The sequence below is a fragment of the Musca vetustissima genome, unplaced genomic scaffold (genome assembly GCF_032173495.1).
Source record: "Musca vetustissima isolate MV318-11 ecotype Yass unplaced genomic scaffold, APGP_CSIRO_Mvet_v1 utg2750, whole genome shotgun sequence".
In the NCBI taxonomy this organism is placed as follows: Eukaryota; Metazoa; Arthropoda; class Insecta; order Diptera; family Muscidae; genus Musca; species Musca vetustissima.
The window spans coordinates 309600-328389 of record NW_026884925.1 but is presented as its reverse complement, the minus strand read 5'-3'; the positions used below and the strand labels follow the sequence as shown (position 1 = coordinate 328389).

At 33.4% G+C, this 18790-nt stretch overlaps 1 protein-coding gene across 1 annotated transcript in view; it reads right to left on the bottom strand.

The window, feature by feature from the left end:
- Positions 1–16833, bottom strand: part of LOC133332027 (papilin) — a 33563-nt gene extending 16730 nt beyond the window's left edge. The window contains exon 1 of the mRNA XM_061540412.1: positions 16814–16833. The gene's annotated coding sequence lies outside the window, so the exon portion shown is untranslated. The remainder of the gene's footprint in view (positions 1–16813) is intronic.
- Between the last annotated feature and the right edge of the window lie 1957 nt (positions 16834–18790).

Here is an 18790-nt window from a genome sequence, read left to right as displayed (position 1 = left end):
TCTCGAAGGTTTTTCTCTGAACAGTTGAACAGACATAACCTCTTCCCAAAGGTTCAAGGTATCAGGAAAAGTACACCCAAGAATCAAATTGAGCTTCTTATAAATTCAATGCCACGTACAAGTTTATTTGTAATTGTAAAAAAGTTACAGGTAATTTATTCAGTTTACAATTTCAGTTGCTTTAGTTTTTGGCCATCAAAAACCTCCATATGCCTGAAGAAGTCACTATTTACAATGTCTGCCATAATCAGCTATAAAAATACAATAACGAAATCTACCCAACAACGACCCTAACAAACATTTCTTGGTGAAACCTAAAAAAATGAATGCACCTCTGATGCGTCTGCAAAATTCCATTTAACAACGACGGAAGAAGCCTTACCAAAGCTTCGATGTGATATGTTACATCCAATCCATGTGGACAGTTATGCTTGTTCATAAAAAAATTGGATCAGTAATAACCAAAGAAAGAAATACACTTTTTGAAATTGCCGCAAAATTTGCGTTCAATAAATTTGAATGAATTCCATCTAAATGTCCAGCAATGCCTCAATGAATGAATTGCATTCAAATTGTTTTGCAACACACTCCAGGCAAAATTCACTCTGTTAAAATCTGTTGAACTATTTTGCCACTTGATCCTTCGATCAATGAAGTCAATATTGAGGTGTTAATGAAAATAAAACAAACAAACAACAACCTGTTCTTCTTTAAACGAATAACAAAGTTTCAATGCATAGCAAAATAGAGCCACTTTAAGAACAATTACACAACTTTATATTCGAAAATTTACACCTGTTGAATTGAAATCCACAAAAACAAATACAACACACATTCACATAGACCACCGGCTGTAATTGCTAGAATTTATGGCTCGGTTTCTGGATGATGGAAAAAAATGTTTATTTTACTTTACCAATTCGATGTTATTCCAATGGAGATGTTTGGAATTCTTTCTCACCATGGTATTGCTTTTATTGATGTGCGTTGAAAAGCCCCATCAATAAACCCAGAAATGCCTTCAATGGGCAAGTGTACAGCATGACAGACAGTTTCCCATGCCACTTGATTAACCCGATGCAATAACACTGCAACGATGCTCTCTCTGGCTATGCCGATTCTTTTTTACTTTGTTGTTGTTGTTTGTTATTGTTGTTGGTGGTGTTTATACTACAATATCGTTACAACAATTTATTTAAAGAAGATGATGAGGGCACCTCCTCCCATTTGTGTTATGGCACAGCCAATTTGTGGATGAAGAAAGCAGTGCTTACTAAAGTAAAGGGATACCCGAGAAATTCTTCTAGTCAACAGATGCATACATGGTCGGACACCAACACACATTGGTGTCCATCACCACTCTGTAGTTGTGCAGTTGGACATGGTTAGGTGCCTATGGAATTACTCATTGCTGTTGTTCTTGGGACGTTTCTTGGCGACGATAAAGAAGACCAACAACAAAGGCGAATCAGCCATGCCATGAGGTCTATAGTTATGATGTCTAGTTAAGAAGCCGCTAATAAATGCTACGCAAAAAAAAGATATGTATGTTGTTTGCAACGATATCAATAATGTCGCATACAACAAGCCGTTGCACATGCAGCAAGACGAAGATGATACAAGAAAGACGAATAATTTAGTCAGTAAATTATTGTTGGACCTCTATTCTTGTTTGTGAAAGGCGCGTGCATGATGACACATACACCACTCCCCCATTACAACCAGATGGATATTGCTTTCTTTATTTTTAAAATATTCATTTTGCACATACAACCATCCAACATGATGGATGTCTATTTTCTCTAAATTAATCAAATTGAAAACTAACAAAGTCGATAGTCTTGAGGAATAATCCGAATTTATTTGTCAATTAAAGCAATCCACATCCGAAAATGTCCTTTTTTACATATCGAAGATTTTTCCGCCTTAATTGTACACCTTCGAGCCTAAAATTAATTCACTGACTCAGTGTGTTCGCCGGCATTTGTGCGATCTAAGTACAAAAGCTAACGAAATAAATAATAAAATCATTTATTATCATGTCGTTGTTTACTTGCACAAATATTGCCTCATGCTTTTCTTTGTAGCAAACACCATCAAATTTAGCGGCAGTGGCTGTTGTGACTGGGCCATCATCAGCAGCAGCAACAGCATCATCGTCGTCCGCAACTGGTGTGCGTCTGTGGGTCTCGTCGCTTAGTGCCTGTGAGAAGGAGACTTGTTTCATGTTTTGTAATCGCTTTCAGTTTTGCGGCATTTGTGTTCTATGTCCGTCCTTGCTTCGTCGACCCATTCAAAATGATGTGGGCTTTGTATGCGTATCTGCTTCAGCAACAACACTGAGGGAATCATTTGACTGTTTTTACTGTCCTGGATGCAGGGCAGCTGAAGACAAATGCAACTTTTGCTGCTGATATTTCGCATTTTTATTGGGTGCGCTCAGTAATATCTGTTTATCATGCCACTTGGAAAAAAGAAATGTATCTGCATTGAAGAATAGGTACTTTCGGATTTTTGTCATATTTAGAAGCAAATATATTTTACAGAAAGCTCATTGTCATAATGACAAACCAAAGGGGAGTCGAAAGCTGCGATCACTTTCATTTTCGACTCGTGCCGACAAGGAAAGTGGTTTGAAAATCGACCTTGTCAAACTATTTGAACGCATGTATTCTGCTTCGAGTTATTTTGGCGATTTTAGTTGTTGCAAACAAAATATTTTTTTGCTATAAATGCAACATGTGTGCCAAGTGGCATTCTTGTGAAAATGTTCTTTTTTTAAACAAAAGACATTAAAGGAACACATAAAAAACTTTATGTTTCGATAATTATGTGTTTCAGAATTCGCATAAACAGTGATTGTATCATCACATGGCATGGTGCAATTGGAGATATTGAACTCACATACGTAGGAGGGAAATGTACGATGGGGTGGTGTCGGCCAGAAAAACCTTCCAGAAGCTTCGTACGTGTATTCCGGTTTGGGGACAGACAATCCTTTATGCTCCAATTTATTTGAAAACACACAAACAGATATTTTAAAAAATGTCCATTTCCAATCGGTTAGATAATATGCAATACAAACACACACACATGCACACTTATATATTTTAATAGTTTTTCCACATAAATTCCCCATTTCTATGGAATTATTCAAATTTCCCACTAATACCCCAACTGTGCAATAATTTATTCCGTATTCTATTTTTTATAAACAAACAAACAATTCTATAATTTTAACATTTTGTTGTGTCAGAACATACAGCGGATATATAAATTAGTTTGTTTAATTTCTTCCCAGTTTAAGAAGTATATTTTGAGTATTATTCTAATGAAACTCAATATGTTAATAATAGAAAGAATAACATGCAGGTGTCCGGAATGCAATAGGCTGATTCTTGGGCCGGTTTTTATCGTAGATATGTTACCGATTGTCATATACTACATGATATAAATACTCAAGGAATTAATTTGGAAATCATGCTTTTGTTTAAAAAAAAATTAGACATATGAGTATCGTATATACCCAAGCATATGAAATAAATCAGTGCTAAGGCTTAGTGGGATTAACATAATCATTTGTGGATTTTTGCTTAGCTCTAGGTCAATTGAATAAATCGCTAATTTTATTTTTTTTCTTTTTGTTTATTTTTATTTTCCAATATTTCGACTGTTTTCGGCAGTCATCTTCGGGTATTTTTTTTATTAGCCATTAACAATAAATGTCGGTTTAAGTTATTTTTCTATATGCCGGTTGGGCTTAGCGACTATTTTATGTTAGTTGTTAATTTTCCGATTTGTTTTTTCTTTAATTAACGACATTATTATATAGCGGTTACAGAATATCAAAATATTACTTTAATTTTACAAATTATACATTTTGGCACTGACCCTATTGGACCCTATTGAATTACGTGAGAATCGGTCTAACTTCTGGTAACTTTGATTTGAATTGGCACCTATCTCTAATTTGAAGTTATATGAGTCAGCGTTTAATACCAAATAAAATCGCGTTATTTTCCCAATCATCGATCTCGCAAACATAATTCTAATTTCTTTCTAGTGTCTAAAAACCTTCAAATAAAATGTCTCACATACGAGTAGGTCCACTTTGGACTTTGTACCATCTTTTATTTACACTAATATTATAATATGCAAAACAACAAATGCCCTTGATTTCGTCCCGTTTCATGTAGAGAACATAATTTTAGGGTAAATTATTTTATCATAATGATGAAGCGTAAAGTATTCAAAAAAAAATATATTATTTATCTGTTAATTGCAAATTCTGTACGTCAACATCTAAATTATGTTTATTTCTTTGAACATAAAATTATTAAAATAGAAAATGTTCTCAAATTATTCACCGAAGAGTTTATTATAATAAATGACTATATAACAGCAACAACTAACAACACCAACATTACAATAAACAAATTTCTTACGAACAATTTAAAAACACTTCACAATTGGCAATAAACAAGAAATCCTTCCAGTGTGGAATACACATACCAGGTACTGGTAGTGAACTCAAATAGGAAGCAGCGGCATTACCCCGAAACATCCCAATGCCAACAATTTAAATGAGGTCAACAAATAAATTGATTATTTTTCAGACCATTCATCTCTTTGAAGTAAAAGTTCTCTAATTATGTGTTGAAATACTAAAACAAAAAATAATACCCTCCAATAATTTATTTGGCAAACATTGATTGATGCTGTACTAAACTATTGCGGGCACTGTGGGCAATGAGTAGATACGATTTCCAAGACATAAAACACCAATATTGTTTCTGTTTAATTTTTAATTGCCTGATTGACGGCCAATCAGGTATATTAACCTGATTGGCCGTCCTATGATGTAATGATCTTGAGGTTATGCCTTAAACAATGTGTATCCTTATTTAAAGTATAGAATTAAAGTAAAGTATATAATTATTTTTGTTGCCTATACTATCCCCAGATGTTTTTTTTATAAAGGACTGAAAATTATTCATTAAATTATGTTATGTCCTAAAATTATATTTAGATTCTGCATATCAAGTAATAATTAAAAAACAGATACCATAATTAGGCTAAGGGATTTGAATTTGAATGGAACCCGACATCTAAATTAGGTATACAAATATTAATATATTAATATATGTCGAGAAGTTTGTCAGATATTCATACTAATATACATCATCGTCATGTCATAACAATTAACGCGGTATACGCTTACAAAAACACACAAATAGGCAATCAAATATTTTGTTATATAGACCGCACTGTCTGTGAAAATATCTCAAAAAATCCTGTTGCGGCAAATTCAATAAATTCACTCATTTCGATGATAACGTGCAAAACCAAACATTTGGCATTTTTCCTTTGTACGCCGAATACTACACCAATAGACGTGATCAAAGTTTCCAACTATGTGGTGCCTCTGACCGCTGGCGATGTGGGCGGATCTGGTTAGAACAAACTGAGAAAAGCTAAACATACAATTTCTTTATTTTTTCAATGGCATTGTTCATCGTTTCTCTATGCTGAAATATAAAACTAATCATCGCTATGCGATGGTCGATGGTCAATTCGATTACGTAGGATAAACAGAATGTTTCGCATTAACTATGTAGGTGCGTTTGTGAATTGTTCATGCCTAGTACCAGAGTAAGGGGTGTGGAATGTTGAGAACTTGAACAATGTTTTATAGAAAATAAACAAATATCGAGAAATTCATGCAGCATACTTGGAGGTATCTGCATGTTTGCAACACCCTACACCACAGTGTGGTGATTCTAACATGGAAAAGAAAACAAGATGACAAGTCAGACACGATTATTCGTTCAGTTTTTATTGAGTATGGGTTATACTATAATTTTTAAATTATACTGATTAATTTGTAAATGAATTCCAAGAAACTATACGATATATAAGATTTAAATCCTAACTTGTAGAGAAGTGGCCAGGTGTTTAGGTTTATAAGTGACGTAAACAGCGTTTATGCCAGACCTTTGATCATGCACTTCTGGCTGAACATAAAATCTTCCGAACTTGACAAATTGTTGACAGAAAGTTTTTGAAATAAATGCAATGCTGAATATTTGCTTTTGAAAAAATGTGTTAGGAAAACAAGACACAATTTGCTGAAATATCGACCACTGCTTCGGCTACTACTACGATGAAAAAGAAAGATTTTTTCCAATAAGAATGACCAATTGGACAGTAAATTGCATTGTACAGTCGAATTCGTATAAGCGAAAAATCGATTAATATTGACACTAATACTTCGAATGCATTTTCAAACACTTTATTTGCCTTCAAAGAAAAACAAGTTAATTTAAAATCCGTTTATAGGAAAGGCTATTGGAAAAAACACAAATATATACGAAACGAGCTTTGAATAACTGAAAATATATCATTTTTGTAATGCCGACGAAATTCATTAAAACTTCTTAAATATGCAACCCGTAAAATTATGTTGCACATTCTGACAACCATCAAAGCAAAATATCTACGGAGGATGTAAGTTCTTACTCAATTCATTTAATTATTTATTAATTTCATGTTTATCATAAGTTTAAGCGCTAGAAATTTGTCTTAGCCGAATTCAACTGTATTGCAATGTGCGACAATGGCATACCTGTCTTAAGTAAGCGGACAGTGATTAGCTAAAATACACTGACTTCAATTATATCTACTGCTCATTCCAGCAAGTCTATGGTATACGTTTTTCTATTACCCGAACGGCATTGTAAGTACTATCCTTTTATTTTGGTTTTCCTCTACCCGTTTTCTTTTCTTTTAATTTTGTTTTGTTATGTTTATTTGTTGTCTTTTGTGTGTGTGTGTGTGCTATTTTGTACCGCCAATTAGCTTTAATTATTTTTTCAGGATTTTCCTTTTTCTTTTTCTGTTTGTTTTCAAATGAACGCAAAAACAATAATGTGTTCCTGTGCCATATGAAGTTGTCATCGCCAGTCAGCATTGGCTACAATGCTACAAGGATGATTGCGAATGCGTTGCATGCAACATACCATATGTGTGTGTATGTAGGCATCGCAATCTGAATGCAATTCATTTGCGCCGCCTGCAACGAGTGGTGTATTTTTTCTCAATTTTATGCGCACTGACAAATGTTTACTTTCATTACAAACCCTCTTAATCAGGCGATACATTTCAGTCGTACATTGTATAGTTATTAGAGAGGGTCGTCAAAGTTTTTTTTTTTTTATCAATGATTGTTAATAAAAAGGAAAAATATATATATATTTGTTCCAGACCAGGAATGCTCAAAAATATAAAAGTGTGGGAGAGTAACTGAATATCCTCTATATGAAATGACTTAAGAAAAAAAAGAGAACACATAAAATGCCAAATTGTTGTTAACATTTTTTTTTGCCTAGAACAGCGAGAACTTTTCTTGCTTTGACCCCATCTTATGTACATACACAAAACTATGTAGCATCGCATGCAATTAAAAGTATATGTTGTTGTTGTTTTGTTACTTTTGTAAATATTTACTTCCGTCACCAATGTTTTCAAAACCATTCCTGGATGCTGTATTACGTCAATTATGATTGGATCAGTTAGGAAACCTTTCAAGCAATTTTCATGCAAGTTTCATTTATATTTAATATTCAAATACAACACTTATTCTACATGGACTAGTTGCAATAACAATAATTTAACAACATCAAAGAATCTGACATTTAGAGACATGCTATTATATCTTTAAAGTACTGCCTTACCTTACCAAATCCTATGTAAGGTACTCATGACATCAATATTACTTTACTTTCAACATAATGGCAATAAAAAAAAATATTTTCCCTAAATTCGGGAGAACCAAACAACAACATCAACACATTACAACTTGCTCCAAAAATCAAAAAGGAAGACTAGGCGCCAACGCCATGACGAAACAAGTGTTTTACAGAGATGCACCGCAGACATCCACACCATATAAGGCATACCTCAACAAAGCAACCACTGGTGGTTGGTGGTTTAAATGAACACGAAGCAAACAGTCCAGACAGACACTCGTATGATTGCCTTGTGTTTTGTATCTCCCAAGTTCAGCCATCCATACGAGTTGTTGTTGTAAGCTGTAAAGTACTTTATTCCAAAGAACACAGCAATAAGTGAATGCACATAAAGATGACTTCACCACAAGCAATTAATGCATCCAGATTACCGCCAATCATTAGAAGCCACTATTGAACATTGTTTGGAATATTTGAAAAATCCACACACATACATACATCGGCATTCCTATGTATTTAACCTGTTCCTTATGATTGTCTTCATTTTGACGAACACTTTTGTAAGTTCAAAGAATGAAACAATAAATCTTGAACGTTTGCTTAACTGAATTTCTTTCTTCGGTGTTGACATCTTCTCCTTTTCGACAAATTTGCGGTTATTTTTTGCGTTTTCAAAGTCGACCACACGCGTACACAGGTAAACCTGTTATGTAGCAGGACAAACAGTGGTAGACAGTGAAATTCGCTTACGCTCCATTACACAGAATTTTATAAACAGTCCATTTTGGATTGTATCGCAATGTAGTGTGTACATTTCAATTTCTTAATCAGTCTTCCGCACGCTTTACAATGAAATTATGCTTATTTTCACAGCACTGCATAGTTACAAAGAATACGGAAGTGTTCGGAAGAATGCGAGAACATCTTTGTCATCTTTGATAATTAAAATCACGTCTAATTTCCTAATAAGGTAACACCAATTCGGGCCGATGAATAGTAATTAATTAATAGAAGCAACTGAACATAATTAAGACAAAGTGACACAATAAAATCTATATATATGTACATATATAAATAAATTTGGTTGGGTATGGACACATTGCCTTTCTGCAATTCCAACCAATCATATCTACCACTTTGCCTTAGGGAACCTGCTGAATATAAAATCCGCCACAAAAAATGCATTTTTAGTCCGACTACCGATGTGTCATCTGAAACATGCGACAATTTTTTGTTTTTGCTTTCGGTTTAACTGTTCTGCAACAACCCAAATATGGAAAGACTGCCGCAACATAAAAATTCTTTGAATATAAAAATTTTCTTGATCTTTGCCACATTTGCCGATGGTGTGCAACATCTCCTTCTTCATATTGGGAAGAGGGAGAGGGGAGCACAATATCTTTTATAACTGAATCTGAACAAAGGGATTCACTGTTTCTGGAAATGAAGTTCATTAACCTGATCTCTCTGGTTTGGCTCCTTAAACTTGAAACCAAGTCTGACATTTACTAACATCATCCGAGTTTGTTGTTGTTTTTCGTTTCTTTTTTGATTATGTTTTGGGCACCATTTAACAAATGTGTGGCGGTTTTTGGTTGTTATTCTTAAACATAGCCCGAAGGCTTTTATATTTATTTTATAAAACACTTTTATAAATGTTGATGTGCCAAGCCACACAGTCGGGGCAGCATGCTTCGAGTGGCATAACAAATTTGATGTTGCTACCAAGACAGCTACCAATGGGCAAACATCTTGTCGAGGTGCCACAAATGGTGGCAAGTACTCCTGTGTATTCTGGGCACTTCCAATACTAAGCACCTACCCCAAAGTCGATGTTCGATAAGATTCAATAGTGTTTCCATATCCATTGATTTAATTAAAACGAACTCAAACACTGTGGAAACTGTTGGGAGAATGCAAATTTTTGTGGTTTATGTTTGAAATTTCCATAAAAGTTGTTCAGTTCGGCCATGGGGCTCAGAGAACGCATGTGAACATAAAATGTGTTCCATGCAGAGGTTAATCAAATTCTAAAAGAAAAACCTCATCTTCTTGGCATTTGTTATGGGCAGTGTTATCTTTTTTCCATTTTTTGGAAATACAAGTATTACATACATATGTATGCATGAACGTATATTCTCTCTAAATACCATTGAGGAAATTCATTCTAATTTCTTTGACGTGACATTAGGGTGAATGAAATTAAAACACTTTTAGAATGACTCCATCCATCTATGTTATACATGTTCCAAACTTATTATACTATTCGCTTAAAAACTAAACTCGGTATACAACACATGTTGCAATTGGTTTGAGACAAATTAACCCAAGATTTCAAAAAAATGTCTTGAGAAATTCCTTTTTAAACCACCATAAATTTCCTTGGAATTTATCCTCAATCATCCCATCAAAAATAAATATACAAAGACGTATTTCTGTTGCACTTATTTCGATGGATGAGAAGACAGAAGGAGTTGAAGACATATTTCGTGGTAAGGGTGAATGATTATCATGAAGTTGCCCTGCAACCACATACATATGCCACAGTGACGGCGACAACAGAAACGGACCGCTAAGAACGCATCATACTAATGTGGACCGTAATGGGCCATCCGATTGTTGCATTTGCCATATTGAACACTCCAGAGAAGCCGAATGATGTGAATGACAGCAATTAGTCGCATGATTAAAATGACGGCTACTGTGACTTTTAATAAATGGAAAACGCGGGACATAACTTTCTAGGGAAAATAATGCTGTGGCAAAATATCAGAAGACGAAGACGACATTGCACTATGAAATCACATTTGTATATACAATAATGTAAGTTTTTCTTAATATACATGTGTACATGTATGTATGTTGTTAATGTTCATTTCCTTTTCAAAACCACCAAATATCTCCTGCTCGTGGAATAAAACTATAGCATTACTGTTGTTGTCAATTTGATTTGATTGAAACGTTTTAAGTTCGCCAATGACAGCCAGAAACTATTTGCATAACTGATGTAACATGATTTTCTACACTTCAAATTGAAATTCTAAAAGAAAAAAAAATACTCCAATCACCTGCAACTTGCAATTGCAATTCTAATTTGTTTCACATTGGAACTTATATTTTGGCCCCACCTCACATTTTGGTATGTCCATCAAGAAATCTCCCGTCGTCCATGAAAGCAAAACAATGAAATGTTACGTCAGATTTTTACGAAACCATCAACAAAAGCAGTGTTTTGATTAACCAAAAAAAAAAAAAAAGAAAACATGAGAGCATTGGATTGATATTGAACCATGATATGTTTACATTTCTAATGTGAATTCTGAGTGTATTTACCAACATTAAATGATTAGGCATGAGTGCCTGTACTTAGCTATATTTTTTCGACTTTAGATAGAATAAGTAAAGACACACATGGAAATGCCAAGTTTTGTATAAGGTCAGCACTATTTCAATATGGTTTTTAGCGAAAGGGCAAATAAGTTCTTTGTAAAAGTTAACATTTTGAAAAAAAAAAATACATTTGTTATAGATTTGCCTTTGAAATTGAAATCGTATGAAGAAGAAAATTACTACATACAAGCTCAACTATCAAAACCAAAGAAATCTTTACAATTGCATATCGTGTTCCGTTTCTAATTTTAACGTTTATTTAATACATACATACATTAAAATTAATACATAATAAGATATCTTATCACTCCTCGGTCCATTCATAATTTATTGCCTAATTAATATTTATTATACATCAACGTGAAAATAAACCGCGAAAATGTTCGAAATTTAACAAACTATTCAATCCTGAACACACACGTATCCTATATATGTATGAGTTCATATACGTATGTATGAGTTCATAAAATGGAAGATTACTCATCTATCTAAAGATAAATGTAACTTTTTTGTGTATTTCAATTCAGATACTGATTTGAAGAGTTTACTAAAAAATACTTAGGAAATATAAAGTATTCGCTACAGAATCCTCCCCACCCATCAATTGGCCGTCGCAACAGCTATACAAAGTGTTCCTCGATTGTTTAGCTTTTAACGTTCAACGCTAATGTAAATATTTATTTTATCGACAGTCATTCAGTCAGTCAGCCAACCTCACCTTTGCCACCGTCTTAACGAAAACTAGAAATCTAATTCGGCTAAATAAAGATTTCCATGTAAACACTCACGCAACCACTGAATAGCGGCAAATAAAGGAGCATTTGGTGTTTCCCCGCACTGAAGCACTTTGAAGTGAGTGCGCATCATAGTTCTCCAGCTATGGTCTGGGTGGTTGGACGGCCAGAGAAAGACAAACTAATTTCAAGTTTATTTAAATCTAAACAAATGTATAACTGGAGCATCCGACATGGAGATGAAATTAGATTTCATCTCAGAATGCCACAAGTCGAGGAGAACTGGGTCAAATCTTAGAATCCTCTAAAACGGATAAAATCGCCATCCTGTACATGTGTAGTGTTTGGGCAAAAATAAAATATTTTCAAACTTGCTTGTAACTACAATTCAGTATTACAAGATTTGTGGAGACAATCGTTTTCGTTTTCGAAATAAATTATATTAGAGTAATATTGGAGAGTTAATAATGTCAAATATGTAAAACTAATTTTGGATGTATTTATAAGTAAATATGACAAAATATAATGGATATCTTCATATTTCACCTCAAATAATTTTTAATTTTTTGTTAAGGAAAAAATTTCAGAGATTTACGTGGAACTCCAATTGTGGAAAATCTTTAAATGGAAAAAATAAATGTGTGAAAAAATGTCAAATTAACATAACTTTATATTGCCGGTGTTTATTTAACATTCAGTCGAAATAGTTTATAACGAAAGCTATTCATTTGGTATCGCATATAACGACTATCGTTTAAAGCGCACAAATCCGGCGGTCGTTTTAAATAATATTTTTACTAGTTCTTTTGGATCCAAAGTTAACGATTGGATTGTTATATAACCAAAAATTAAAAAAATAGTTTTTTCCAGCTTTGGCTATGATGAAAACTTCAACACTTTCAACTTTTGTCATCGGAAATCCGTATATGGGCATAAGGAAAACCAAAATTATTTAACGGCTGACATACACTGCGATCATTTGCTGAAAGACGGGCATAAATAAAAAAGCGATTTTGCAGAAAATTTGTTTTAAATTTTCCAGTTACTTACACCTTATAAAGAACAAATTAACTCTAACAGCTTCTCAATCAGAGTATGAAAGAGATATTCATTTTTTTATTTTTCCCAAAACACAAAGTTTGATATTGCGAACAATTCTGTATTATTAACTCAAAAATCGCTATTTTTGATTTATGCCGGTATTGCAGCAAGTGAGCGATATATGGTGAAGCGATTTTCATATCAGCAACAACAACATAATAGAAAAATGCTCGATAAACACAACAACTATAATTTTCCATCATCCACAATTGTCCGTGTCGACAATTCAGTCACAACAATTCAAAAAAAAAAAAATTTTTTTTGTTTTTTTTTTCATTTTCCAAATATTTTTCACTTGATTTTCGGTCATACACATTACCGAATTATCGCATCAACATATGGAAGGCGAATTTAACACACAGCGATACGATATGTTGGAACGTAGAACTTTTGTTTAAACATAATTGAATGTGAAGGTTTTTATTTTCATTTTTGGAATGCTGGCAAATTTTTGCAGAAAATCAATATTTTAACAACTACCTAACATGCAATTGCTCTAATGCCTGAACTGTAGCACTTGAGATCCGATATCAAATCACTGCTTAGCGGGTACAGAAATGATGAAGATTTCAATTGGTTTCATGTGATCCTAATCGACATGCATTCCTCCAACAAGTATTGTGCGTGAAAGGCACAGATCTCGACAATCCAAAAGTGGCCACAGAGTTCAGACGTGCACGTACTACTACAGTCGAGTACGCTTATAACGAACTTTCTTTATAGCGAACACATTTCCTGATCCCAACGCTTGAAGACATACTTTTCATTCAAATCTTTACTCTTATAGCGAACTTTTTTATAACGAAGTATCTATTCGGTCCCATCTTTCTGCTTTTATTTAATTTAATTCGATTATAACGAACTTGTCATAAATGTACAAAATACTTAATGATGACAAACCTGCTCAAAAATTATTCTGCAATCTTCACAAAAAATCTCAGGTTCATCAAAGGAAAATAGAAGCTAGAGTATTGCCAAAAAGGACACAAAAATTACATATTTGTGAACTTAATATGTTTTTCTCCTAATCCTTGGTGTTGCCTTACGAACTTTGTCTATAACGAACTAATTTGATTGGTCCCTACTAGTTCGCTATAACCGTACTTTACTGTACTACGAAAATTTAACACTTGAAAGTGTTGTTTTTGTTGTTTGAAAATTGAAAATGTTGATCAAGACACAATGTTTATTTGTGAAATTGAAAAAGAACACGCGAAAGATTAGCAATATTATTAACTTCAAATCATTGGTTTTCGAATGGAAATTCTTTCTGTGTGCCCACATGTTCGTGACCAACATGAAAACCGTTTGCTTGTTCCTTCGAATTTGGGCAGACATTCATATTGTCGGTCAGTCGCATGTCCCATGTCCGTAATAAGCCATAAAAAACGACAACAGCGGCAACGGCAAATGCGAATGTGGACGAAACGCAAAAAAAAAATATTAACGTTTACTTTTCTTTTGGCCATCTTCATACATACGTACAAACATAGCACATGTTTGCTTGTGTCGCCCTCGTACACCCCACCTGCCCTTCTTGATCCATTTGAGTTATACACGTGAAACAGTACTCTGCCGTCTGGCCAACTAGCCAGTCAGTCAGCAACTCGGTCGTCATTTCAGTTCGTTAACTTAGGTCAAGTAATTGCAACACTAAAAAGATACAATCCCAAAAATAAGTATAAAATAACGCAACCGAAAAGAAGAAGAAAACACCGTCCACGAATAAGAAAAAGAAGAACCAGAGGAATTATAAAGAATTTATTACGCCCGTTTCATAGATACCTTCAAAAAGATGAAGATGGTAATAAATTAAAACACAGTCCAAGCAGTGAGGCATTTTATGTGACTTTTTTTACATTTCTGTTTACTGGAAGTTTCAAAGAATTGTAAAACTCTAAAATGGTCTGCCACAATAGGGCAGAAAGTAATTTTATATAATTTTATTACAATATATAATCTTTTATGAAGATGGGCTTTTTTGCTGTCTAACAAGTAAAGTTCTGAAATTGTTAACACCGCTGAAAATGACTGCTTAAACATTATCAACAACTGCCCAAAGAAAATGGAATACAAAACTGTTCGTAACATGCATTCGTAGCAGGATAGAATCAGATTTCAATATCAATATATCTGAGGTTAACAGACTGATCCTATATATATATATATGCAATATTTTAATATTCCATTTTCAAAAAATCGAATTTTTTTTCGTAGTAAATCAATGATTTTTGATGATTTAACTATGTATATATATAGAAAAATGTCTTGACTCTGATTCCGCGATCAAGTTTTTGGTTGGTGCGTGCAAAAGTTATGGAGGTTTTAATTTTGGGCATTATATATATATATATATATATATTTTAATATTTATATATTATTAAATTTCGCTGTTTATTATATTGACCAAAAGCATGGATATATGGCTTAATATGAAGATATTATAAAAATTCGTGAATTTTTTTTCGCGAAATATGGGAAAATTATAGGAGATTGTATCATTATTAAAATTATATTAAAGTCATATATCCACCTAAAAAATTATTTATAAATATGTACGTGATCTATAAATTGATAAATTGATTAAAATCACACAAGTCTGTGTAGCGGTTTGTAAATTACAACAACAACAAAACAAGATATTGAGGAAAATTATTCGTTTTTTGTTCGAAGAAATAATGAAATCATAGTAATTTTTTAATTTACTACAAGAAATTTCAGAAACAAATATTAGAGCTATTCTTTTATTTTAGTTAAAATTCACCGAAAAATTTACATATAAACTTTTCAATTGAAATTCAAAAAAATCGATTTGAAATTTGAAAAAATTTTATTTGTAATTCGTATATTTCAATTTGATATTCGTACAGTTTCATTTGAAATTTAAAGAAATTCTTTTAAAATTCAAAGAATTAAATTCGAAATTCTTAACATTTCACTTGTAATTCATGAAATTTCAGTTGTAATTCGTAACAATTAATTTCAAATTCATACATATCCTTTATGTGTTACCAAAAATTGTGTTAGGAAAAATGGAATTTTATTAATTTCAAATGGAATTCTATGAATTCGAAAGATATTCTATGAATTGCAAATTATATGTTTGTGAATTACAAATGGAATTACATTTGATATGTTTTTAATAACGTGTGGAAAAGGTGTAGTAGAGTCTAGCAGTATGGGAATAGACCAAAAGTAACCTGTCTAAAATATTCTAAATTCCGTTTTAGAAATAAATCATGACATTCCAGCAATATCCCAATAATATAGGTAACGTCTAATATTAAAATGTCGATAGCTTTAACATTATTATTTTTAAATGTAAAATATGGTGGACATGTGATTTGCATTTAGCATCACTTCACAAATATATATTATTAATTTTATTTTTATATATTTTTATATTTTTATATCATATTGATCTTCGATCAACATTTGTAATAATAGTTCTGGTCTTCATAAGGATTTTAATTTCACATTTTTATATAACAGGATTGAAAAAATATATAATTTAATATTTCGACGTTTTAAAGCTATTGTGCATAATATATTTATTTATTTAATTTCTTACATGTAACAAAGCCCACTTTGGCCAATTATTAGGGATATATAATGCAAAATCGTAGATACATGACACTACTCTATAATCAAAATATAGTTTTGAAATTCCCTGTTCGATGAACACGCAATTCACCGCAGAGATATTGTTATTTAGTTATTGCATTTGTAAACGTTCAATTGTCTAGGATTTCACTTCAGGATGACCTACATTCATATTGTCCTTGCTGCTTTTATTATTTTTAAAAACTAATATTATTATAGAAATTCGTTTTTGCTTACCGGGACCGCCTTGATAAATCCATTTTGGGTAGGGTTTAACTATTATTGTTACACAATATCCTTTTCTTTCGAGTAATGTTATTTGTAAATTCTCACTCAAACGGTGTAGATCACTTTCAATTTTCAATTTAATTTGGTTTTGCTTTTGAATAAACTGTTTTTTTTAATGTATTTTAATAATTATTTTTCGCACATATCCTTTGTAGTATCCTTGTACTCAGCAGTTATATATGTGTGTGTGCGATATAAGCACAACGGCACAGAATGGATATATCCCGCAGGACCGCGCGTTATTTTCTGCACAATATTGGGTCAAAGCAAAGAGTATTGGCATTCCTTGTCTGGAATGAATGACGAACGAACACAACCGTTGAGAAAGAGTGCCAGCGAGCAACTGACCATACTACTCAAAGCGAACTGTAAACGAAACTCTCGATCGCTCCCCAAAAGGGAAACGCGACAGCAGAACTTGTGGTGATTGTGGTAGCAGCAATACCAAAAGAACATGCCAATGCGCGCACACATACACACACACATAAGTGCTGATACACACGTGGTGGTGGTATCCCAACGGCTCCCGATGCTGAACACCACACACGATCGCCACTGATATCAGTGCTCGGTTAGTTCTCTAGTTTTTGTGGAGCTCACGAAGCAGTTCGTTCATTAGAACGCATACTTTTACACTCCCACGAATCAATCGCGGACACTTCCGCTTTATTTATGTGTGCATGTGTACGAATGAGGGACGGCGTCCTCCATCACGAATCTGTAGCACGCTTGCAAGACTCAAATTGCATATGTGTTGCCGAGTTTGCTCGAAAGGCTTGTCATTAGATTACCACACTCAAACTCTGGAAATACAAACTAACAACGGATATGAACATTTTGTCGGTGTTTCCAGGGCCTTATCGTCACCGAAGCCAGCCACAACCAACAACAACAATTCCAATTGGCTAAAGTGTCACACAGCCCCACTTGTTGATAAAACAAATCAAACTTCTATATTGAAATTCCATTTCAAAAGTTCGGGCACATTGCTAAAAATAATAATTTGGATAGTGAAGTAAATTCTCAGTGCGTTACAACCACCAATACACTCTATCGATGTGACTGACTAACCGACAAAACAAAAATATTTGTTCGGTCTCTTTCCTGAGGAGAAGGCAAACAGATAAATCCAATGCATCATTGTCCATCCATTCATTCTCGCTGAATTCTATCTGAAAGAAAGATAGTCAGAAAATATATGAGATTGGTTGGTGGTCGCCTCTGTGCGAATATTTTCACATGATCACTTATTGCAGATTGTTTGTATCTCCCTTTGTTGTTGTTGTTGTTCTTGTTATTGATGTGTTGCCAAACTTTGTATGTAATGGATGCTGTGGGAGCATTTTCTCTTCTGAGACTGTTGGAGTCTCTTAGCTAGGAACAGGTATTTTCTGGAAGAGAATTATTAAGATAAGTGTTGGCAAATTCAACGATTATTGTTTATAGCGGCGTTTATATTTCAAATTTAAAATTACATATACGATATTAAATCCACTCGATTTACGAAATCCTGTTGCGCCCGAAGAAATATATTAGTAAAAGTTATGATTTAAATAAAAAATAGAATATGATATCCCCTAAAGTCTACTAATGTCTTCAAGAATTTGGAGCAAAATGTCAGCATCCGTTTTGGGTCGATGCAGTGATTATATAAAAAAATCATACATTGGAACCTTATTGTCCATGGGGTATTCTTCTACATAGTCACTAATCACATGTGCGTTCGTTGTGTAGTTTAGCCACAAATCAGGAAAGAACACAAAAAAACTTGTTGCTTCAACACATTTTCACCCCTTTTGTATACGCTCCACCATAGTATGGAGGGTATATTAATTTTGTCATTCCGTTTGTAACTCACCGAAATATTCTTGATCAGAGTAAAATTCTAAGACGATCTAGCCATGTCCGTCCGCCTGTCTGTCCGTC